Below are 25,641 nucleotides of genomic sequence, written 5' to 3' on the forward strand. Positions count from 1 at the left end.
ATCAAGCATACCCACGGCTGGGTCTATCACCTGAGAGGATGAGAATCAAAAAGACACAGGCTGGCCATCCTGCACTGCAGCAACATGTACCGTAGGCAAGGCTTGGACGAAACCAAAATGTCCATCCACAGAACAATGCACCAAGAAGACGGGGTCCATGTACACAATGGAATAGTACTCCAAGGAAAAATATAAATTCGACTTTAAAAACAAATGTAAGTAAGGAGACATCAGCTTTGGGGGATTTCCCCAGACACATTGCACTGTAATTTAGAACCGAGGAACAGCACTGGCAGGAAGGTCTGTTTCACTAGTTACCAGAGTGGGGACGCAGAAATGCTGCCGCCCTCTGAACGTTACCTGCAACAGCAGCTTGCAAACCTGTGCTAATGGTCACTTCATATGCACAAGTAGTGGAGGGCTCTAAATGAAACCTGCCCTCAACATGTCTTGAGAGAGGTATTGGCCAAAATATTTCAAAATGTGACACATATTTCAAGAAAAGAATTTGATGAGGTAAGCTGTACACGCAGTTTGAAGAAAAAAAGGACAGCCCTAAAAGCTCAACTTCAAGGGTTTAGGAGACGCATGCAAGTCCAACCACAAAGACGTCTCAGCTCACACCAGTCAGAGGAACCATCGGCAACAAGACTACAAACGATAAATGCTGAAGGGCTTGTGGAGAGGGGCATACCCTCAACGTTAAGTGGGACTTAACCTGGTAAGAGCCACTAATGAGAACAGAACGGAGGTGCCTTTACAAGGTAAACATTGGGCGACGAGATGATCCAGCAGGCCCACTCCTGGCCCTATAAACTAAGAAGACACAATTCGAAAGACACGGGCAGGCAAATCTGCACTGCAGCAGTATTACAACAGCCAAGACATGGAAGCAACCGAAAAGCCCATCACCAGATGACTGGACAAAGAAGAACTGGGACATGTACAGATGGAATATTGGCCAAGGAAAAACATGAAACAATGGCATGCGCAGCACCACAGGTGAGGCTAGAGTTAATCACGGAACTTGCAGTAAGTCAGAAAGCAAAAGACACATGTCCTATGATATGACTTGTAGGTGTTACCTACAAATTGATATCACTGAAGATATTTCCACAGAAAAACACAGTCACAGATTCAATAGACAGACTTGTGGTTCACCAATGGAAAGGTGTGAGGGATGTATACATTAGGAGATCGGGTTTAACGGAGCTATACAAACACAGGTGAAAGGTATAATCACCAAAGACCTACGGAATACCAAGGGAAGAGTACTCAACATTGTGTCATAAGCTCCACGGGAGGAGGATCCAAAGAAGAATAGATATATGTTCCTGTGTAAACGAGCCACATCTTTCACACCCACAACAAGCAAAACATTGTCATCAAACTTGCTGTGATAAAAAAGAAAAATTAAATTAAAAAACCAACAAGAAGTAGTGAGACACAAGCTTAAGGGGCTTTTTCCTGGCACATTCCATTCTAATTTACAACCTAGAATACGACTTCCATGGAGGCTCTGTTGCCCTAGTAACCAGATTTGGTAAAGGATACCTGCTGCCGCCTTGTGGCCGTTTCTCAAAACAGCAGCTTTAAACCCAGTGCTAAGGGTCACTTGATATTCAAAATAATTGCAGGCCTGTACAGGGCACCTGCCCTCAAAAACAATTCTTGGGTCGTAAATCGAGGAGAAAAACTCAAAAGACATGCACATTTCAAAACGACAATTTCAAGAGGCATATTTTGCGCACATTTTGTCTTCTCTCTCTTTCTTTCTCTTGTGATAAATAAAAGGGCATGGAAAAATGCTCAACATCAGGAATTAATAAAGCCATGCCAATCCAGTCGACAAAAACGTTCACCCACAGCCGTCAGAATGATCATCAGCCACAAAGTCTACAAAGAATAAATGCTGAAGGTGTTTCAGAGAACTCTGTGCCCTCTAGCTGCTGCTGGGATGTAAGCTGGTAACAGCTAGTAGTGAGAACACAATGGAGGTGCGTTTAAAGGTAAAAATGGAGCTAACATGTCATCGGGTAGGCCCACTGATGGGCCTATCTCCTGAGTAGACCAAAATCAAAAAGGCACAGGCTGGTCATCCCGCACTGCAGCAACATGTACCATAGCCAAGACTTGGAAGACACCAAAATGTCCATCAACAGAACAATGCACCAAGAGGAAGGGGCCCACGTACACAATGGAATATTAGCCACGGAAAAGCATGGAACAGTGCCGCTGGCACCACCATAGAAGGATCTAGAGATAATCACCCAAAAGGAAGTACGAAAGAAACCGAAATATAGATATCCTATGACATCACTTATAGTTGTTCCTTAAAGATGGATACCCATGAAGTCATTTCCAAGAGAAGGCCGTGCATAGATTCAGAAAACCAACTATGTTTAACCAAATGGAAAGGTGTAAGGAATGTATGAATTTGGATATGGGCGTTTACAGACATGTACTGATACATATGAAATATATAATCACAAAATACCTAAGGAATACCAAGAGAGGTCGACTCAACACTCTGTAATAACCTACACGGGAAAGGATCCAAAGATGAATAGATCGATACATACATATAATGAACCAGATGCTGTACCCCTAGAACACACACCACATTTTTATCAAATTTGCTGTGATCATAAGTAACAATGAAATTGTAAAAAACGCAGAAGAAGTAAGGAGATATAAGCTCTTGGGGGTTTGCCCTGGAACACTGCACTCTGATTTGCAGCCTACCAACACAATTTCCAGGAAGGCTCTGTTGCAGAAAAACGCATAGTTGGAAATGGAGAAATGCTGCCGCCTTGTGGCCGTTTCCCGCAAGAGCGGCTTTAAACGCATAGCTATGGGTCACTTAACATTCACAAGGACTCAGGGCTCTAAAAGACACCTGCCCTCAAAAAATGTCCTGAGCTAGGCAATGGCCCAAAAAATTCAAAGCAGGCAAATGTGTCAAAGGGAGAGTATGAAGAGGGAAGTTTGACTCACTCTTTATCAAAACAAGGAAAATGGAGAAAAGCTCAACATCAGGAATTATCAGGCTCATCTAACCTACAAAACGCTTTCACCTCACCCAAGTTAACTACCGTCAGCAAAAAGACTACAAACAATAAATGCTGAAGGGCTTTTAGAGAACTCTGTTCCCTCTAGCTGCTGATGAGATGTGTAGTTGTAACAGCCGATAAGGAGAATAGAAAGGAGCTGCGTTTCAAATTAAAAATTGAGCCACCATTCCAGCCAGAACACCCACAGCTGAGCCTCTCACCTGAGAAGACCAGAGTCGAGAAGACACAGGCTGCAAGAGCTGCACTCCACGAATTTTCACAGTAGCCAAGACACCGAAGCAACCAAAATGTCCATCAACAGATGAATGGATAAGCAGAGCGGGTCCATGTACACAGTGGAATATTAGCCATGGAAAACAATGAAACACTGCTCTTTGAGGCACCATAGATGAGCCTAGAGATAATCACAGAACATGAGGTAAGTCGGAAAGCAAAAGACATCTCGTATGACATCACTGATAGGCGTTATCTAACAGCTGACCCAAAGGAACATATTTGTACAAAGAAAGACACTCACAGGCTTAGAAAACAAACTAAGCTTATGTAAAATGAAAGGTGGGGGGGAATGGATAAATGAAGATTAGTGTCACCGTATGTGTACAAATACATATATCCAACAGACCGACCATATAGCAAGGGAGGTCACCAGAACACTCTGCAATAATTTACATGGGAAGACGATCTGTACAAGAATATATATATATATATATATATATATATATATATATACACACATATATATATACATATATATATATATATATATATATATATAAAACATACAAATGAACCAGATTGTGTACACCAAGGAGAAACAATATTCTAATCATTACCCCGATTAAAAGAATTAAAAGAGCGAACAAGAAGTAATGTGACATAAACTTCCGGGTTTTTTTCCTGGCACATTCCGTTCTAATTGACAACCTGGGAAGAGGACTTCCAGAAGGGCTCTGCTGCCCTAGAAACCAGGTGTGGGAATGGAGCAATGCTGACGTCTTGTGGCCGTTTCCCACAGCAGCAGCTTTAAAGTCAGTGCTAATGGTCACTCAATATTCACACACATTGCAGGCTTGTCAATGACACCTGCCCTCCAAAAAAAAAAGAAAATCCTGGGGTCGAAAATCGACCAAAAAATTCAAAAGAGGGCAACCTTCCAAGAAGACAATTTCAAGAGGTTTATTGTACTTACAGTTTTTTTCTGTTTTTGTTTAACAGAATTAAAAAAGGCGTGGAAAAATGCTGAATATTAGGAATTATTAAAGACATGGAAATACACGTTACAAAAACCTATCGGGTCACACCACTCAGAATGGCCATCAGCCAAAATTCTGCAAACAATAAATGCTGAAGGGCTGGTAAAGAAATGCGTACCCTCGGTTCTAAGTGAGACGCGGTAAGAGCCACTAATGAAAACACAATGGAGTTGCCTGGAAAGGGTAAACATTGAGCTACCGTTCAATCAAGCATACCCACGGCTGGGTCTATCACCTGAGAGGATGAGAATCAAAAAGACACAGGCTGGCCATCCTGCACTGCAGCAACATGTACCGTAGGCAAGGCTTGGACGAAACCAAAATGTCCATCCACAGAACAATGCACCAAGAAGACGGGGTCCATGTACACAATGGAATAGTACTCCAAGGAAAAATATAAATTCGACTTTAAAAACAAATGTAAGTAAGGAGACATCAGCTTTTGGGGATTTCCCCAGACACATTGCACTGTAATTTAGAACCGAGGAACAGCACTGGCAGGAAGGTCTGTTTCACTAGTTACCAGAGTGGGGACGCAGAAATGCTGCCGCCCTCTGAACGTTACCTGCAACAGCAGCTTGCAAACCTGTGCTAATGGTCACTTCATATGCACAAGTAGTGGAGGGCTCTAAATGAAACCTGCCCTCAACATGTCTTGAGAGAGGTATTGGCCAAAATATTTCAAAATGTGACACATATTTCAAGAAAAGAATTTGATGAGGTAAGCTGTACACGCAGTTTGAAGAAAAAAAGGACAGCCCTAAAAGCTCAACTTCAAGGGTTTAGGAGACGCATGCAAGTCCAACCACAAAGACGTCTCAGCTCACACCAGTCAGAGGAACCATCGGCAACAAGACTACAAACGATAAATGCTGAAGGGCTTGTGGAGAGGGGCATACCCTCAACGTTAAGTGGGACTTAACCTGGTAAGAGCCACTAATGAGAACAGAACGGAGGTGCCTTTACAAGGTAAACATTGGGCGACGAGATGATCCAGCAGGCCCACTCCTGGCCCTATAAACTAAGAAGACACAATTCGAAAGACACGGGCAGGCAAATCTGCACTGCAGCAGTATTACAACAGCCAAGACATGGAAGCAACCGAAAAGCCCATCACCAGATGACTGGACAAAGAAGAACTGGGACATGTACAGATGGAATATTGGCCAAGGAAAAACATGAAACAATGGCATGCGCAGCACCACAGGTGAGGCTAGAGTTAATCACGGAACTTGCAGTAAGTCAGAAAGCAAAAGACACATGTCCTATGATATGACTTGTAGGTGTTACCTACAAATTGATATCACTGAAGATATTTCCACAGAAAAACACAGTCACAGATTCAATAGACAGACTTGTGGTTCACCAATGGAAAGGTGTGAGGGATGTATACATTAGGAGATCGGGTTTAACGGAGCTATACAAACACAGGTGAAAGGTATAATCACCAAAGACCTACGGAATACCAAGGGAAGAGTACTCAACATTGTGTCATAAGCTCCACGGGAGGAGGATCCAAAGAAGAATAGATATATGTTCCTGTGTAAAAGAGCCACATCTTTCACACCCACAACAAGCAAAACATTGTCATCAAACTTGCTGTGATAAAAAAGAAAAATTAAATTAAAAAACCAACAAGAAGTAGTGAGACACAAGCTTAAGGGGCTTTTTCCTGGCACATTCCATTCTAATTTACAACCTAGAATACGACTTCCATGGAGGCTCTGTTGCCCTAGTAACCAGATTTGGTAAAGGATACCTGCTGCCGCCTTGTGGCCGTTTCTCAAAACAGCAGCTTTAAACCCAGTGCTAAGGGTCACTTGATATTCAAAATAATTGCAGGCCTGTACAGGGCACCTGCCCTCAAAAACAATTCTTGGGTCGTAAATCGAGGAGAAAAACTCAAAAGACATGCACATTTCAAAACGACAATTTCAAGAGGCATATTTTGCGCACATTTTGTCTTCTCTCTCTTTCTTTCTCTTGTGATAAATAAAAGGGCATGGAAAAATGCTCAACATCAGGAATTAATAAAGCCATGCCAATCCAGTCGACAAAAACGTTCACCCACAGCCGTCAGAATGATCATCAGCCACAAAGTCTACAAAGAATAAATGCTGAAGGTGTTTCAGAGAACTCTGTGCCCTCTAGCTGCTGCTGGGATGTAAGCTGGTAACAGCTAGTAGTGAGAACACAATGGAGGTGCGTTTAAAGGTAAAAATGGAGCTAACATGTCATCGGGTAGGCCCACTGATGGGCCTATCTCCTGAGTAGACCAAAATCAAAAAGGCACAGGCTGGTCATCCCGCACTGCAGCAACATGTACCATAGCCAAGACTTGGAAGACACCAAAATGTCCATCAACAGAACAATGCACCAAGAGGAAGGGGCCCACGTACACAATGGAATATTAGCCACGGAAAAGCATGGAACAGTGCCGCTGGCACCACCATAGAAGGATCTAGAGATAATCACCCAAAAGGAAGTACGAAAGAAACCGAAATATAGATATCCTATGACATCACTTATAGTTGTTCCTTAAAGATGGATACCCATGAAGTCATTTCCAAGAGAAGGCCGTGCATAGATTCAGAAAACCAACTATGTTTAACCAAATGGAAAGGTGTAAGGAATGTATGAATTTGGATATGGGCGTTTACAGACATGTACTGATACATATGAAATATATAATCACAAAATACCTAAGGAATACCAAGAGAGGTCGACTCAACACTCTGTAATAACCTACACGGGAAAGGATCCAAAGATGAATAGATCGATACATACATATAATGAACCAGATGCTGTACCCCTAGAACACACACCACATTTTTATCAAATTTGCTGTGATCATAAGTAACAATGAAATTGTAAAAAACGCAGAAGAAGTAAGGAGATATAAGCTCTTGGGGGTTTGCCCTGGAACACTGCACTCTGATTTGCAGCCTACCAACACAATTTCCAGGAAGGCTCTGTTGCAGAAAAACGCATAGTTGGAAATGGAGAAATGCTGCCGCCTTGTGGCCGTTTCCCGCAAGAGCGGCTTTAAACGCATAGCTATGGGTCACCTAACATTCACAAGGACTCAGGGCTCTAAAAGACACCTGCCCTCAAAAAATGTCCTGAGCTAGGCAATGGCCCAAAAAATTCAAAGCAGGCAAATGTGTCAAAGGGAGAGTATGAAGAGGGAAGTTTGACTCACTCTTTATCAAAACAAGGAAAATGGAGAAAAGCTCAACATCAGGAATTATCAGGCTCATCTAACCTACAAAACGCTTTCACCTCACCCAAGTTAACTACCGTCAGCAAAAAGACTACAAACAATAAATGCTGAGGGGCTTTTAGAGAACTCTGTTCCCTCTAGCTGCTGATGAGATGTGTAGTTGTAACAGCCGATAAGGAGAATAGAAAGGAGCTGCGTTTCAAATTAAAAATTGAGCCACCATTCCAGCCAGAACACCCACAGCTGAGCCTCTCACCTGAGAAGACCAGAGTCGAGAAGACACAGGCTGCAAGAGCTGCACTCCACGAATTTTCACAGTAGCCAAGACACCGAAGCAACCAAAATGTCCATCAACAGATGAATGGATAAGCAGAGCGGGTCCATGTACACAGTGGAATATTAGCCATGGAAAACAATGAAACACTGCTCTTTGAGGCACCATAGATGAGCCTAGAGATAATCACAGAACATGAGGTAAGTCGGAAAGCAAAAGACATCTCGTATGACATCACTGATAGGCGTTATCTAACAGCTGACCCAAAGGAACATATTTGTACAAAGAAAGACACTCACAGGCTTAGAAAACAAACTAAGCTTATGTAAAATGAAAGGTGGGGGGGAATGGATAAATGAAGATTAGTGTCACCGTATGTGTACAAATACATATATCCAACAGACCGACCATATAGCAAGGGAGGTCACCAGAACACTCTGCAATAATTTACATGGGAAGACGATCTGTACAAGAATATATATATATATATATATATACACACATATATATATATATACATATATATATATATATATATATATAAAACATACAAATGAACCAGATTGTGTACACCAAGGAGAAACAATATTCTAATCATTACCCCGATTAAAAGAATTAAAAGAGCGAACAAGAAGTAATGTGACATAAACTTCCGGGTTTTTTTCCTGGCACATTCCGTTCTAATTGACAACCTGGGAAGAGGACTTCCAGAAGGGCTCTGCTGCCCTAGAAACCAGGTGTGGGAATGGAGCAATGCTGACGTCTTGTGGCCGTTTCCCACAGCAGCAGCTTTAAAGTCAGTGCTAATGGTCACTCAATATTCACACACATTGCAGGCTTGTCAATGACACCTGCCCTCCAAAAAAAAAAAGAAAATCCTGGGGTCGAAAATCGACCAAAAAATTCAAAAGAGGGCAACCTTCCAAGAAGACAATTTCAAGAGGTTTATTGTACTTACAGTTTTTTTCTGTTTTTGTTTAACAGAATTAAAAAAGGCGTGGAAAAATGCTGAATATTAGGAATTATTAAAGACATGGAAATACACGTTACAAAAACCTATCGGGTCACACCACTCAGAATGGCCATCAGCCAAAATTCTGCAAACAATAAATGCTGAAGGGCTGGTAAAGAAATGCGTACCCTCGGTTCTAAGTGAGACGCGGTAAGAGCCACTAATGAAAACACAATGGAGTTGCCTGGAAAGGGTAAACATTGAGCTACCGTTCAATCAAGCATACCCACGGCTGGGTCTATCACCTGAGAGGATGAGAATCAAAAAGACACAGGCTGGCCATCCTGCACTGCAGCAACATGTACCGTAGGCAAGGCTTGGACGAAACCAAAATGTCCATCCACAGAACAATGCACCAAGAAGACGGGGTCCATGTACACAATGGAATAGTACTCCAAGGAAAAATATAAATTCGACTTTAAAAACAAATGTAAGTAAGGAGACATCAGCTTTTGGGGATTTCCCCAGACACATTGCACTGTAATTTAGAACCGAGGAACAGCACTGGCAGGAAGGTCTGTTTCACTAGTTACCAGAGTGGGGACGCAGAAATGCTGCCGCCCTCTGAACGTTACCTGCAACAGCAGCTTGCAAACCTGTGCTAATGGTCACTTCATATGCACAAGTAGTGGAGGGCTCTAAATGAAACCTGCCCTCAACATGTCTTGAGAGAGGTATTGGCCAAAATATTTCAAAATGTGACACATATTTCAAGAAAAGAATTTGATGAGGTAAGCTGTACACGCAGTTTGAAGAAAAAAAGGACAGCCCTAAAAGCTCAACTTCAAGGGTTTAGGAGACGCATGCAAGTCCAACCACAAAGACGTCTCAGCTCACACCAGTCAGAGGAACCATCGGCAACAAGACTACAAACGATAAATGCTGAAGGGCTTGTGGAGAGGGGCATACCCTCAACGTTAAGTGGGACTTAACCTGGTAAGAGCCACTAATGAGAACAGAACGGAGGTGCCTTTACAAGGTAAACATTGGGCGACGAGATGATCCAGCAGGCCCACTCCTGGCCCTATAAACTAAGAAGACACAATTCGAAAGACACGGGCAGGCAAATCTGCACTGCAGCAGTATTACAACAGCCAAGACATGGAAGCAACCGAAAAGCCCATCACCAGATGACTGGACAAAGAAGAACTGGGACATGTACAGATGGAATATTGGCCAAGGAAAAACATGAAACAATGGCATGCGCAGCACCACAGGTGAGGCTAGAGTTAATCACGGAACTTGCAGTAAGTCAGAAAGCAAAAGACACATGTCCTATGATATGACTTGTAGGTGTTACCTACAAATTGATATCACTGAAGATATTTCCACAGAAAAACACAGTCACAGATTCAATAGACAGACTTGTGGTTCACCAATGGAAAGGTGTGAGGGATGTATACATTAGGAGATCGGGTTTAACGGAGCTATACAAACACAGGTGAAAGGTATAATCACCAAAGACCTACGGAATACCAAGGGAAGAGTACTCAACATTGTGTCATAAGCTCCACGGGAGGAGGATCCAAAGAAGAATAGATATATGTTCCTGTGTAAACGAGCCACATCTTTCACACCCACAACAAGCAAAACATTGTCATCAAACTTGCTGTGATAAAAAAGAAAAATTAAATTAAAAAACCAACAAGAAGTAGTGAGACACAAGCTTAAGGGGCTTTTTCCTGGCACATTCCATTCTAATTTACAACCTAGAATACGACTTCCATGGAGGCTCTGTTGCCCTAGTAACCAGATTTGGTAAAGGATACCTGCTGCCGCCTTGTGGCCGTTTCTCAAAACAGCAGCTTTAAACCCAGTGCTAAGGGTCACTTGATATTCAAAATAATTGCAGGCCTGTACAGGGCACCTGCCCTCAAAAACAATTCTTGGGTCGTAAATCGAGGAGAAAAACTCAAAAGACATGCACATTTCAAAACGACAATTTCAAGAGGCATATTTTGCGCACATTTTGTCTTCTCTCTCTTTCTTTCTCTTGTGATAAATAAAAGGGCATGGAAAAATGCTCAACATCAGGAATTAATAAAGCCATGCCAATCCAGTCGACAAAAACGTTCACCCACAGCCGTCAGAATGATCATCAGCCACAAAGTCTACAAAGAATAAATGCTGAAGGTGTTTCAGAGAACTCTGTGCCCTCTAGCTGCTGCTGGGATGTAAGCTGGTAACAGCTAGTAGTGAGAACACAATGGAGGTGCGTTTAAAGGTAAAAATGGAGCTAACATGTCATCGGGTAGGCCCACTGATGGGCCTATCTCCTGAGTAGACCAAAATCAAAAAGGCACAGGCTGGTCATCCCGCACTGCAGCAACATGTACCATAGCCAAGACTTGGAAGACACCAAAATGTCCATCAACAGAACAATGCACCAAGAGGAAGGGGCCCACGTACACAATGGAATATTAGCCACGGAAAAGCATGGAACAGTGCCGCTGGCACCACCATAGAAGGATCTAGAGATAATCACCCAAAAGGAAGTACGAAAGAAACCGAAATATAGATATCCTATGACATCACTTATAGTTGTTCCTTAAAGATGGATACCCATGAAGTCATTTCCAAGAGAAGGCCGTGCATAGATTCAGAAAACCAACTATGTTTAACCAAATGGAAAGGTGTAAGGAATGTATGAATTTGGATATGGGCGTTTACAGACATGTACTGATACATATGAAATATATAATCACAAAATACCTAAGGAATACCAAGAGAGGTCGACTCAACACTCTGTAATAACCTACACGGGAAAGGATCCAAAGATGAATAGATCGATACATACATATAATGAACCAGATGCTGTACCCCTAGAACACACACCACATTTTTATCAAATTTGCTGTGATCATAAGTAACAATGAAATTGTAAAAAACGCAGAAGAAGTAAGGAGATATAAGCTCTTGGGGGTTTGCCCTGGAACACTGCACTCTGATTTGCAGCCTACCAACACAATTTCCAGGAAGGCTCTGTTGCAGAAAAACGCATAGTTGGAAATGGAGAAATGCTGCCGCCTTGTGGCCGTTTCCCGCAAGAGCGGCTTTAAACGCATAGCTATGGGTCACTTAACATTCACAAGGACTCAGGGCTCTAAAAGACACCTGCCCTCAAAAAATGTCCTGAGCTAGGCAATGGCCCAAAAAATTCAAAGCAGGCAAATGTGTCAAAGGGAGAGTATGAAGAGGGAAGTTTGACTCACTCTTTATCAAAACAAGGAAAATGGAGAAAAGCTCAACATCAGGAATTATCAGGCTCATCTAACCTACAAAACGCTTTCACCTCACCCAAGTTAACTACCGTCAGCAAAAAGACTACAAACAATAAATGCTGAAGGGCTTTTAGAGAACTCTGTTCCCTCTAGCTGCTGATGAGATGTGTAGTTGTAACAGCCGATAAGGAGAATAGAAAGGAGCTGCGTTTCAAATTAAAAATTGAGCCACCATTCCAGCCAGAACACCCACAGCTGAGCCTCTCACCTGAGAAGACCAGAGTCGAGAAGACACAGGCTGCAAGAGCTGCACTCCACGAATTTTCACAGTAGCCAAGACACCGAAGCAACCAAAATGTCCATCAACAGATGAATGGATAAGCAGAGCGGGTCCATGTACACAGTGGAATATTAGCCATGGAAAACAATGAAACACTGCTCTTTGAGGCACCATAGATGAGCCTAGAGATAATCACAGAACATGAGGTAAGTCGGAAAGCAAAAGACATCTCGTATGACATCACTGATAGGCGTTATCTAACAGCTGACCCAAAGGAACATATTTGTACAAAGAAAGACACTCACAGGCTTAGAAAACAAACTAAGCTTATGTAAAATGAAAGGTGGGGGGGAATGGATAAATGAAGATTAGTGTCACCGTATGTGTACAAATACATATATCCAACAGACCGACCATATAGCAAGGGAGGTCACCAGAACACTCTGCAATAATTTACATGGGAAGACGATCTGTACAAGAATATATATATATATATATATATATATATATATATATATATATATACACACATATATATATATACATATATATATATATATATATATATATATATATATAAAACATACAAATGAACCAGATTGTGTACACCAAGGAGAAACAATATTCTAATCATTACCCCGATTAAAAGAATTAAAAGAGCGAACAAGAAGTAATGTGACATAAACTTCCGGGTTTTTTTCCTGGCACATTCCGTTCTAATTGACAACCTGGGAAGAGGACTTCCAGAAGGGCTCTGCTGCCCTAGAAACCAGGTGTGGGAATGGAGCAATGCTGACGTCTTGTGGCCGTTTCCCACAGCAGCAGCTTTAAAGTCAGTGCTAATGGTCACTCAATATTCACACACATTGCAGGCTTGTCAATGACACCTGCCCTCCAAAAAAAAAAGAAAATCCTGGGGTCGAAAATCGACCAAAAAATTCAAAAGAGGGCAACCTTCCAAGAAGACAATTTCAAGAGGTTTATTGTACTTACAGTTTTTTTCTGTTTTTGTTTAACAGAATTAAAAAAGGCGTGGAAAAATGCTGAATATTAGGAATTATTAAAGACATGGAAATACACGTTACAAAAACCTATCGGGTCACACCACTCAGAATGGCCATCAGCCAAAATTCTGCAAACAATAAATGCTGAAGGGCTGGTAAAGAAATGCGTACCCTCGGTTCTAAGTGAGACGCGGTAAGAGCCACTAATGAAAACACAATGGAGTTGCCTGGAAAGGGTAAACATTGAGCTACCGTTCAATCAAGCATACCCACGGCTGGGTCTATCACCTGAGAGGATGAGAATCAAAAAGACACAGGCTGGCCATCCTGCACTGCAGCAACATGTACCGTAGGCAAGGCTTGGACGAAACCAAAATGTCCATCCACAGAACAATGCACCAAGAAGACGGGGTCCATGTACACAATGGAATAGTACTCCAAGGAAAAATATAAATTCGACTTTAAAAACAAATGTAAGTAAGGAGACATCAGCTTTGGGGGATTTCCCCAGACACATTGCACTGTAATTTAGAACCGAGGAACAGCACTGGCAGGAAGGTCTGTTTCACTAGTTACCAGAGTGGGGACGCAGAAATGCTGCCGCCCTCTGAACGTTACCTGCAACAGCAGCTTGCAAACCTGTGCTAATGGTCACTTCATATGCACAAGTAGTGGAGGGCTCTAAATGAAACCTGCCCTCAACATGTCTTGAGAGAGGTATTGGCCAAAATATTTCAAAATGTGACACATATTTCAAGAAAAGAATTTGATGAGGTAAGCTGTACACGCAGTTTGAAGAAAAAAAGGACAGCCCTAAAAGCTCAACTTCAAGGGTTTAGGAGACGCATGCAAGTCCAACCACAAAGACGTCTCAGCTCACACCAGTCAGAGGAACCATCGGCAACAAGACTACAAACGATAAATGCTGAAGGGCTTGTGGAGAGGGGCATACCCTCAACGTTAAGTGGGACTTAACCTGGTAAGAGCCACTAATGAGAACAGAACGGAGGTGCCTTTACAAGGTAAACATTGGGCGACGAGATGATCCAGCAGGCCCACTCCTGGCCCTATAAACTAAGAAGACACAATTCGAAAGACACGGGCAGGCAAATCTGCACTGCAGCAGTATTACAACAGCCAAGACATGGAAGCAACCGAAAAGCCCATCACCAGATGACTGGACAAAGAAGAACTGGGACATGTACAGATGGAATATTGGCCAAGGAAAAACATGAAACAATGGCATGCGCAGCACCACAGGTGAGGCTAGAGTTAATCACGGAACTTGCAGTAAGTCAGAAAGCAAAAGACACATGTCCTATGATATGACTTGTAGGTGTTACCTACAAATTGATATCACTGAAGATATTTCCACAGAAAAACACAGTCACAGATTCAATAGACAGACTTGTGGTTCACCAATGGAAAGGTGTGAGGGATGTATACATTAGGAGATCGGGTTTAACGGAGCTATACAAACACAGGTGAAAGGTATAATCACCAAAGACCTACGGAATACCAAGGGAAGAGTACTCAACATTGTGTCATAAGCTCCACGGGAGGAGGATCCAAAGAAGAATAGATATATGTTCCTGTGTAAACGAGCCACATCTTTCACACCCACAACAAGCAAAACATTGTCATCAAACTTGCTGTGATAAAAAAGAAAAATTAAATTAAAAAACCAACAAGAAGTAGTGAGACACAAGCTTAAGGGGCTTTTTCCTGGCACATTCCATTCTAATTTACAACCTAGAATACGACTTCCATGGAGGCTCTGTTGCCCTAGTAACCAGATTTGGTAAAGGATACCTGCTGCCGCCTTGTGGCCGTTTCTCAAAACAGCAGCTTTAAACCCAGTGCTAAGGGTCACTTGATATTCAAAATAATTGCAGGCCTGTACAGGGCACCTGCCCTCAAAAACAATTCTTGGGTCGTAAATCGAGGAGAAAAACTCAAAAGACATGCACATTTCAAAACGACAATTTCAAGAGGCATATTTTGCGCACATTTTGTCTTCTCTCTCTTTCTTTCTCTTGTGATAAATAAAAGGGCATGGAAAAATGCTCAACATCAGGAATTAATAAAGCCATGCCAATCCAGTCGACAAAAACGTTCACCCACAGCCGTCAGAATGATCATCAGCCACAAAGTCTACAAAGAATAAATGCTGAAGGTGTTTCAGAGAACTCTGTGCCCTCTAGCTGCTGCTGGGATGTAAGCTGGTAACAGCTAGTAGTGAGAACACAATGGAGGTGCGTTTAAAGGGAAAAATGGAGCTAACATGTCATCGGGTAGGCCCACTGATGGGCCTATCTCCTGAGTAGACCAAAATCAAAAAGGCACAGGCTGGTCATCCCGCACTGCAGCAACATGTACCATAGCCAAGACTTGGAAGACACCAAAATGTCCATCAACAGAACAATGCACCAAGAGGAAGGGGCCCACGTACACAATGGAATATTAGCCACGGAAAAGCATGGAACAGTGCCGCTGGCACCACCATAGAAGGATCTAGAGATAATCACCCAAAAGGAAGTACGAAAGAAACCGAAATATAGATATCCTATGACATCACTTATAGTTGTTCCTTAAAGATGGATACCCATGAAGTCATTTCCAAGAGAAGGCCGTGCATAGATTCAGAAAACCAACTATGTTTAACCAAATGGAAAGGTGTAAGGAATGTATGAATTTGGATATGGGCGTTTACAGACATGTACTGATACATATGAAATATATAATCACAAAATACCTAAGGAATACCAAGAGAGGTCGACTCAACACTCTGTAATAACCTACACGGGAAAGGATCCAAAGATGAATAGATCGATACATACATATAATGAACCAGATGCTGTACCCCTAGAACACACACCACATTTTTATCAAATTTGCTGTGATCATAAGTAACAATGAAATTGTAAAAAACGCAGAAGAAGTAAGGAGATATAAGCTCTTGGGGGTTTGCCCTGGAACACTGCACTCTGATTTGCAGCCTACCAACACAATTTCCAGGAAGGCTCTGTTGCAGAAAAACGCATAGTTGGAAATGGAGAAATGCTGCCGCCTTGTGGCCGTTTCCCGCAAGAGCGGCTTTAAACGCATAGCTATGGGTCACTTAACATTCACAAGGACTCAGGGCTCTAAAAGACACCTGCCCTCAAAAAATGTCCTGAGCTAGGCAATGGCCCAAAAAATTCAAAGCAGGCAAATGTGTCAAAGGGAGAGTATGAAGAGGGAAGTTTGACTCACTCTTTATCAAAACAAGGAAAATGGAGAAAAGCTCAACATCAGGAATTATCAGGCTCATCTAACCTACAAAACGCTTTCACCTCACCCAAGTTAACTACCGTCAGCAAAAAGACTACAAACAATAAATGCTGAAGGGCTTTTAGAGAACTCTGTTCCCTCTAGCTGCTGATGAGATGTGTAGTTGTAACAGCCGATAAGGAGAATAGAAAGGAGCTGCGTTTCAAATTAAAAATTGAGCCACCATTCCAGCCAGAACACCCACAGCTGAGCCTCTCACCTGAGAAGACCAGAGTCGAGAAGACACAGGCTGCAAGAGCTGCACTCCACGAATTTTCACAGTAGCCAAGACACCGAAGCAACCAAAATGTCCATCAACAGATGAATGGATAAGCAGAGCGGGTCCATGTACACAGTGGAATATTAGCCATGGAAAACAATGAAACACTGCTCTTTGAGGCACCATAGATGAGCCTAGAGATAATCACAGAACATGAGGTAAGTCGGAAAGCAAAAGGCATCTCGTATGACATCACTGATAGGCGTTATCTAACAGCTGACCCAAAGGAACATATTTGTACAAAGAAAGACACTCACAGGCTTAGAAAACAAACTAAGCTTATGTAAAATGAAAGGTGGGGGGGAATGGATAAATGAAGATTAGTGTCACCGTATGTGTACAAATACATATATCCAACAGACCGACCATATAGCAAGGGAGGTCACCAGAACACTCTGCAATAATTTACATGGGAAGACGATCTGTACAAGAATATATATATATATATATATATATATATACACACATATATATATATACATATATATATATATATATATATATATAAAACATACAAATGAACCAGATTGTGTACACCAAGGAGAAACAATATTCTAATCATTACCCCGATTAAAAGAATTAAAAGAGCGAACAAGAAGTAATGTGACATAAACTTCCGGGTTTTTTTCCTGGCACATTCCGTTCTAATTGACAACCTGGGAAGAGGACTTCCAGAAGGGCTCTGCTGCCCTAGAAACCAGGTGTGGGAATGGAGCAATGCTGACGTCTTGTGGCCGTTTCCCACAGCAGCAGCTTTAAAGTCAGTGCTAATGGTCACTCAATATTCACACACATTGCAGGCTTGTCAATGACACCTGCCCTCCAAAAAAAAAAGAAAATCCTGGGGTCGAAAATCGACCAAAAAATTCAAAAGAGGGCAACCTTCCAAGAAGACAATTTCAAGAGGTTTATTGTACTTACAGTTTTTTTCTGTTTTTGTTTAACAGAATTAAAAAAGGCGTGGAAAAATGCTGAATATTAGGAATTATTAAAGACATGGAAATACACGTTACAAAAACCTATCGGGTCACACCACTCAGAATGGCCATCAGCCAAAATTCTGCAAACAATAAATGCTGAAGGGCTGGTAAAGAAATGCGTACCCTCGGTTCTAAGTGAGACGCGGTAAGAGCCACTAATGAAAACACAATGGAGTTGCCTGGAAAGGGTAAACATTGAGCTACCGTTCAATCAAGCATACCCACGGCTGGGTCTATCACCTGAGAGGATGAGAATCAAAAAGACACAGGCTGGCCATCCTGCACTGCAGCAACATGTACCGTAGGCAAGGCTTGGACGAAACCAAAATGTCCATCCACAGAACAATGCACCAAGAAGACGGGGTCCATGTACACAATGGAATAGTACTCCAAGGAAAAATATAAATTCGACTTTAAAAACAAATGTAAGTAAGGAGACATCAGCTTTTGGGGATTTCCCCAGACACATTGCACTGTAATTTAGAACCGAGGAACAGCACTGGCAGGAAGGTCTGTTTCACTAGTTACCAGAGTGGGGACGCAGAAATGCTGCCGCCCTCTGAACGTTACCTGCAACAGCAGCTTGCAAACCTGTGCTAATGGTCACTTCATATGCACAAGTAGTGGAGGGCTCTAAATGAAACCTGCCCTCAACATGTCTTGAGAGAGGTATTGGCCAAAATATTTCAAAATGTGACACATATTTCAAGAAAAGAATTTGATGAGGTAAGCTGTACACGCAGTTTGAAGAAAAAAAGGACAGCCCTAAAAGCTCAACTTCAAGGGTTTAGGAGACGCATGCAAGTCCAACCACAAAGACGTCTCAGCTCACACCAGTCAGAGGAACCATCGGCAACAAGACTACAAACGATAAATGCTGAAGGGCTTGTGGAGAGGGGCATACCCTCAACGTTAAGTGGGACTTAACCTGGTAAGAGCCACTAATGAGAACAGAACGGAGGTGCCTTTACAAGGTAAACATTGGGCGACGAGATGATCCAGCAGGCCCACTCCTGGCCCTATAAACTAAGAAGACACAATTCGAAAGACACGGGCAGGCAAATCTGCACTGCAGCAGTATTACAACAGCCAAGACATGGAAGCAACCGAAAAGCCCATCACCAGATGACTGGACAAAGAAGAACTGGGACATGTACAGATGGAATATTGGCCAAGGAAAAACATGAAACAATGGCATGCGCAGCACCACAGGTGAGGCTAGAGTTAATCACGGAACTTGCAGTAAGTCAGAAAGCAAAAGACACATGTCCTATGATATGACTTGTAGGTGTTACCTACAAATTGATATCACTGAAGATATTTCCACAGAAAAACACAGTCACAGATTCAATAGACAGACTTGTGGTTCACCAATGGAAAGGTGTGAGGGATGTATACATTAGGAGATCGGGTTTAACGGAGCTATACAAACACAGGTGAAAGGTATAATCACCAAAGACCTACGGAATACCAAGGGAAGAGTACTCAACATTGTGTCATAAGCTCCACGGGAGGAGGATCCAAAGAAGAATAGATATATGTTCCTGTGTAAAAGAGCCACATCTTTCACACCCACAACAAGCAAAACATTGTCATCAAACTTGCTGTGATAAAAAAGAAAAATTAAATTAAAAAACCAACAAGAAGTAGTGAGACACAAGCTTAAGGGGCTTTTTCCTGGCACATTCCATTCTAATTTACAACCTAGAATACGACTTCCATGGAGGCTCTGTTGCCCTAGTAACCAGATTTGGTAAAGGATACCTGCTGCCGCCTTGTGGCCGTTTCTCAAAACAGCAGCTTTAAACCCAGTGCTAAGGGTCACTTGATATTCAAAATAATTGCAGGCCTGTACAGGGCACCTGCCCTCAAAAACAATTCTTGGGTCGTAAATCGAGGAGAAAAACTCAAAAGACATGCACATTTCAAAACGACAATTTCAAGAGGCATATTTTGCGCACATTTTGTCTTCTCTCTCTTTCTTTCTCTTGTGATAAATAAAAGGGCATGGAAAAATGCTCAACATCAGGAATTAATAAAGCCATGCCAATCCAGTCGACAAAAACGTTCACCCACAGCCGTCAGAATGATCATCAGCCACAAAGTCTACAAAGAATAAATGCTGAAGGTGTTTCAGAGAACTCTGTGCCCTCTAGCTGCTGCTGGGATGTAAGCTGGTAACAGCTAGTAGTGAGAACACAATGGAGGTGCGTTTAAAGGGAAAAATGGAGCTAACATGTCATCGGGTAGGCCCACTGATGGGCCTATCTCCTGAGTAGACCAAAATCAAAAAGGCACAGGCTGGTCATCCCGCACTGCAGCAACATGTACCATAGCCAAGACTTGGAAGACACCAAAATGTCCATCAACAGAACAATGCACCAAGAGGAAGGGGCCCACGTACACAATGGAATATTAGCCACGGAAAAGCATGGAACAGTGCCGCTGGCACCACCATAGAAGGATCTAGAGATAATCACCCAAAAGGAAGTACGAAAGAAACCGAAATATAGATATCCTATGACATCACTTATAGTTGTTCCTTAAAGATGGATACCCATGAAGTCATTTCCAAGAGAAGGCCGTGCATAGATTCAGAAAACCAACTATGTTTAACCAAATGGAAAGGTGTAAGGAATGTATGAATTTGGATATGGGCGTTTACAGACATGTACTGATACATATGAAATATATAATCACAAAATACCTAAGGAATACCAAGAGAGGTCGACTCAACACTCTGTAATAACCTACACGGGAAAGGATCCAAAGATGAATAGATCGATACATACATATAATGAACCAGATGCTGTACCCCTAGAACACACACCACATTTTTATCAAATTTGCTGTGATCATAAGTAACAATGAAATTGTAAAAAACGCAGAAGAAGTAAGGAGATATAAGCTCTTGGGGGTTTGCCCTGGAACACTGCACTCTGATTTGCAGCCTACCAACACAATTTCCAGGAAGGCTCTGTTGCAGAAAAACGCATAGTTGGAAATGGAGAAATGCTGCCGCCTTGTGGCCGTTTCCCGCAAGAGCGGCTTTAAACGCATAGCTATGGGTCACCTAACATTCACAAGGACTCAGGGCTCTAAAAGACACCTGCCCTCAAAAAATGTCCTGAGCTAGGCAATGGCCCAAAAAATTCAAAGCAGGCAAATGTGTCAAAGGGAGAGTATGAAGAGGGAAGTTTGACTCACTCTTTATCAAAACAAGGAAAATGGAGAAAAGCTCAACATCAGGAATTATCAGGCTCATCTAACCTACAAAACGCTTTCACCTCACCCAAGTTAACTACCGTCAGCAAAAAGACTACAAACAATAAATGCTGAGGGGCTTTTAGAGAACTCTGTTCCCTCTAGCTGCTGATGAGATGTGTAGTTGTAACAGCCGATAAGGAGAATAGAAAGGAGCTGCGTTTCAAATTAAAAATTGAGCCACCATTCCAGCCAGAACACCCACAGCTGAGCCTCTCACCTGAGAAGACCAGAGTCGAGAAGACACAGGCTGCAAGAGCTGCACTCCACGAATTTTCACAGTAGCCAAGACACCGAAGCAACCAAAATGTCCATCAACAGATGAATGGATAAGCAGAGCGGGTCCATGTACACAGTGGAATATTAGCCATGGAAAACAATGAAACACTGCTCTTTGAGGCACCATAGATGAGCCTAGAGATAATCACAGAACATGAGGTAAGTCGGAAAGCAAAAGACATCTCGTATGACATCACTGATAGGCGTTATCTAACAGCTGACCCAAAGGAACATATTTGTACAAAGAAAGACACTCACAGGCTTAGAAAACAAACTAAGCTTATGTAAAATGAAAGGTGGGGGGGAATGGATAAATGAAGATTAGTGTCACCGTATGTGTACAAATACATATATCCAACAGACCGACCATATAGCAAGGGAGGTCACCAGAACACTCTGCAATAATTTACATGGGAAGACGATCTGTACAAGAATATATATATATATATATATATACACACATATATATATATATACATATATATATATATATATATATATAAAACATACAAATGAACCAGATTGTGTACACCAAGGAGAAACAATATTCTAATCATTACCCCGATTAAAAGAATTAAAAGAGCGAACAAGAAGTAATGTGACATAAACTTCCGGGTTTTTTTCCTGGCACATTCCGTTCTAATTGACAACCTGGGAAGAGGACTTCCAGAAGGGCTCTGCTGCCCTAGAAACCAGGTGTGGGAATGGAGCAATGCTGACGTCTTGTGGCCGTTTCCCACAGCAGCAGCTTTAAAGTCAGTGCTAATGGTCACTCAATATTCACACACATTGCAGGCTTGTCAATGACACCTGCCCTCCAAAAAAAAAAGAAAATCCTGGGGTCGAAAATCGACCAAAAAATTCAAAAGAGGGCAACCTTCCAAGAAGACAATTTCAAGAGGTTTATTGTACTTACAGTTTTTTTCTGTTTTTGTTTAACAGAATTAAAAAAGGCGTGGAAAAATGCTGAATATTAGGAATTATTAAAGACATGGAAATACACGTTACAAAAACCTATCGGGTCACACCACTCAGAATGGCCATCAGCCAAAATTCTGCAAACAATAAATGCTGAAGGGCTGGTAAAGAAATGCGTACCCTCGGTTCTAAGTGAGACGCGGTAAGAGCCACTAATGAAAACACAATGGAGTTGCCTGGAAAGGGTAAACATTGAGCTACCGTTCAATCAAGCATACCCACGGCTGGGTCTATCACCTGAGAGGATGAGAATCAAAAAGACACAGGCTGGCCATCCTGCACTGCAGCAACATGTACCGTAGGCAAGGCTTGGACGAAACCAAAATGTCCATCCACAGAACAATGCACCAAGAAGACGGGGTCCATGTACACAATGGAATAGTACTCCAAGGAAAAATATAAATTCGACTTTAAAAACAAATGTAAGTAAGGAGACATCAGCTTTTGGGGATTTCCCCAGACACATTGCACTGTAATTTAGAACCGAGGAACAGCACTGGCAGGAAGGTCTGTTTCACTAGTTACCAGAGTGGGGACGCAGAAATGCTGCCGCCCTCTGAACGTTACCTGCAACAGCAGCTTGCAAACCTGTGCTAATGGTCACTTCATATGCACAAGTAGTGGAGGGCTCTAAATGAAACCTGCCCTCAACATGTCTTGAGAGAGGTATTGGCCAAAATATTTCAAAATGTGACACATATTTCAAGAAAAGAATTTGATGAGGTAAGCTGTACACGCAGTTTGAAGAAAAAAAGGACAGCCCTAAAAGCTCAACTTCAAGGGTTTAGGAGACGCATGCAAGTCCAACCACAAAGACGTCTCAGCTCACACCAGTCAGAGGAACCATCGGCAACAAGACTACAAACGATAAATGCTGAAGGGCTTGTGGAGAGGGGCATACCCTCAACGTTAAGTGGGACTTAACCTGGTAAGAGCCACTAATGAGAACAGAACGGAGGTGCCTTTACAAGGTAAACATTGGGCGACGAGATGATCCAGCAGGCCCACTCCTGGCCCTATAAACTAAGAAGACACAATTCGAAAGACACGGGCAGGCAAATCTGCACTGCAGCAGTATTACAACAGCCAAGACATGGAAGCAACCGAAAAGCCCATCACCAGATGACTGGACAAAGAAGAACTGGGACATGTACAGATGGAATATTGGCCAAGGAAAAACATGAAACAATGGCATGCGCAGCACCACAGGTGAGGCTAGAGTTAATCACGGAACTTGCAGTAAGTCAGAAAGCAAAAGACACATGTCCTATGATATGACTTGTAGGTGTTACCTACAAATTGATATCACTGAAGATATTTCCACAGAAAAACACAGTCACAGATTCAATAGACAGACTTGTGGTTCACCAATGGAAAGGTGTGAGGGATGTATACATTAGGAGATCGGGTTTAACGGAGCTATACAAACACAGGTGAAAGGTATAATCACCAAAGACCTACGGAATACCAAGGGAAGAGTACTCAACATTGTGTCATAAGCTCCACGGGAGGAGGATCCAAAGAAGAATAGATATATGTTCCTGTGTAAAAGAGCCACATCTTTCACACCCACAACAAGCAAAACATTGTCATCAAACTTGCTGTGATAAAAAAGAAAAATTAAATTAAAAAACCAACAAGAAGTAGTGAGACACAAGCTTAAGGGGCTTTTTCCTGGCACATTCCATTCTAATTTACAACCTAGAATACGACTTCCATGGAGGCTCTGTTGCCCTAGTAACCAGATTTGGTAAAGGATACCTGCTGCCGCCTTGTGGCCGTTTCTCAAAACAGCAGCTTTAAACCCAGTGCTAAGGGTCACTTGATATTCAAAATAATTGCAGGCCTGTACAGGGCACCTGCCCTCAAAAACAATTCTTGGGTCGTAAATCGAGGAGAAAAACTCAAAAGACATGCACATTTCAAAACGACAATTTCAAGAGGCATATTTTGCGCACATTTTGTCTTCTCTCTCTTTCTTTCTCTTGTGATAAATAAAAGGGCATGGAAAAATGCTCAACATCAGGAATTAATAAAGCCATGCCAATCCAGTCGACAAAAACGTTCACCCACAGCCGTCAGAATGATCATCAGCCACAAAGTCTACAAAGAATAAATGCTGAAGGTGTTTCAGAGAACTCTGTGCCCTCTAGCTGCTGCTGGGATGTAAGCTGGTAACAGCTAGTAGTGAGAACACAATGGAGGTGCGTTTAAAGGGAAAAATGGAGCTAACATGTCATCGGGTAGGCCCACTGATGGGCCTATCTCCTGAGTAGACCAAAATCAAAAAGGCACAGGCTGGTCATCCCGCACTGCAGCAACATGTACCATAGCCAAGACTTGGAAGACACCAAAATGTCCATCAACAGAACAATGCACCAAGAGGAAGGGGCCCACGTACACAATGGAATATTAGCCACGGAAAAGCATGGAACAGTGCCGCTGGCACCACCATAGAAGGATCTAGAGATAATCACCCAAAAGGAAGTACGAAAGAAACCGAAATATAGATATCCTATGACATCACTTATAGTTGTTCCTTAAAGATGGATACCCATGAAGTCATTTCCAAGAGAAGGCCGTGCATAGATTCAGAAAACCAACTATGTTTAACCAAATGGAAAGGTGTAAGGAATGTATGAATTTGGATATGGGCGTTTACAGACATGTACTGATACATATGAAATATATAATCACAAAATACCTAAGGAATACCAAGAGAGGTCGACTCAACACTCTGTAATAACCTACACGGGAAAGGATCCAAAGATGAATAGATCGATACATACATATAATGAACCAGATGCTGTACCCCTAGAACACACACCACATTTTTATCAAATTTGCTGTGATCATAAGTAACAATGAAATTGTAAAAAACGCAGAAGAAGTAAGGAGATATAAGCTCTTGGGGGTTTGCCCTGGAACACTGCACTCTGATTTGCAGCCTACCAACACAATTTCCAGGAAGGCTCTGTTGCAGAAAAACGCATAGTTGGAAATGGAGAAATGCTGCCGCCTTGTGGCCGTTTCCCGCAAGAGCGGCTTTAAACGCATAGCTATGGGTCACTTAACATTCACAAGGACTCAGGGCTCTAAAAGACACCTGCCCTCAAAAAATGTCCTGAGCTAGGCAATGGCCCAAAAAATTCAAAGCAGGCAAATGTGTCAAAGGGAGAGTATGAAGAGGGAAGTTTGACTCACTCT

Source organism: Kogia breviceps, chromosome 9 (genome assembly GCF_026419965.1).
Source record: "Kogia breviceps isolate mKogBre1 chromosome 9, mKogBre1 haplotype 1, whole genome shotgun sequence".
Lineage (NCBI taxonomy): Eukaryota > Metazoa > Chordata > Mammalia > Artiodactyla > Physeteridae > Kogia > Kogia breviceps.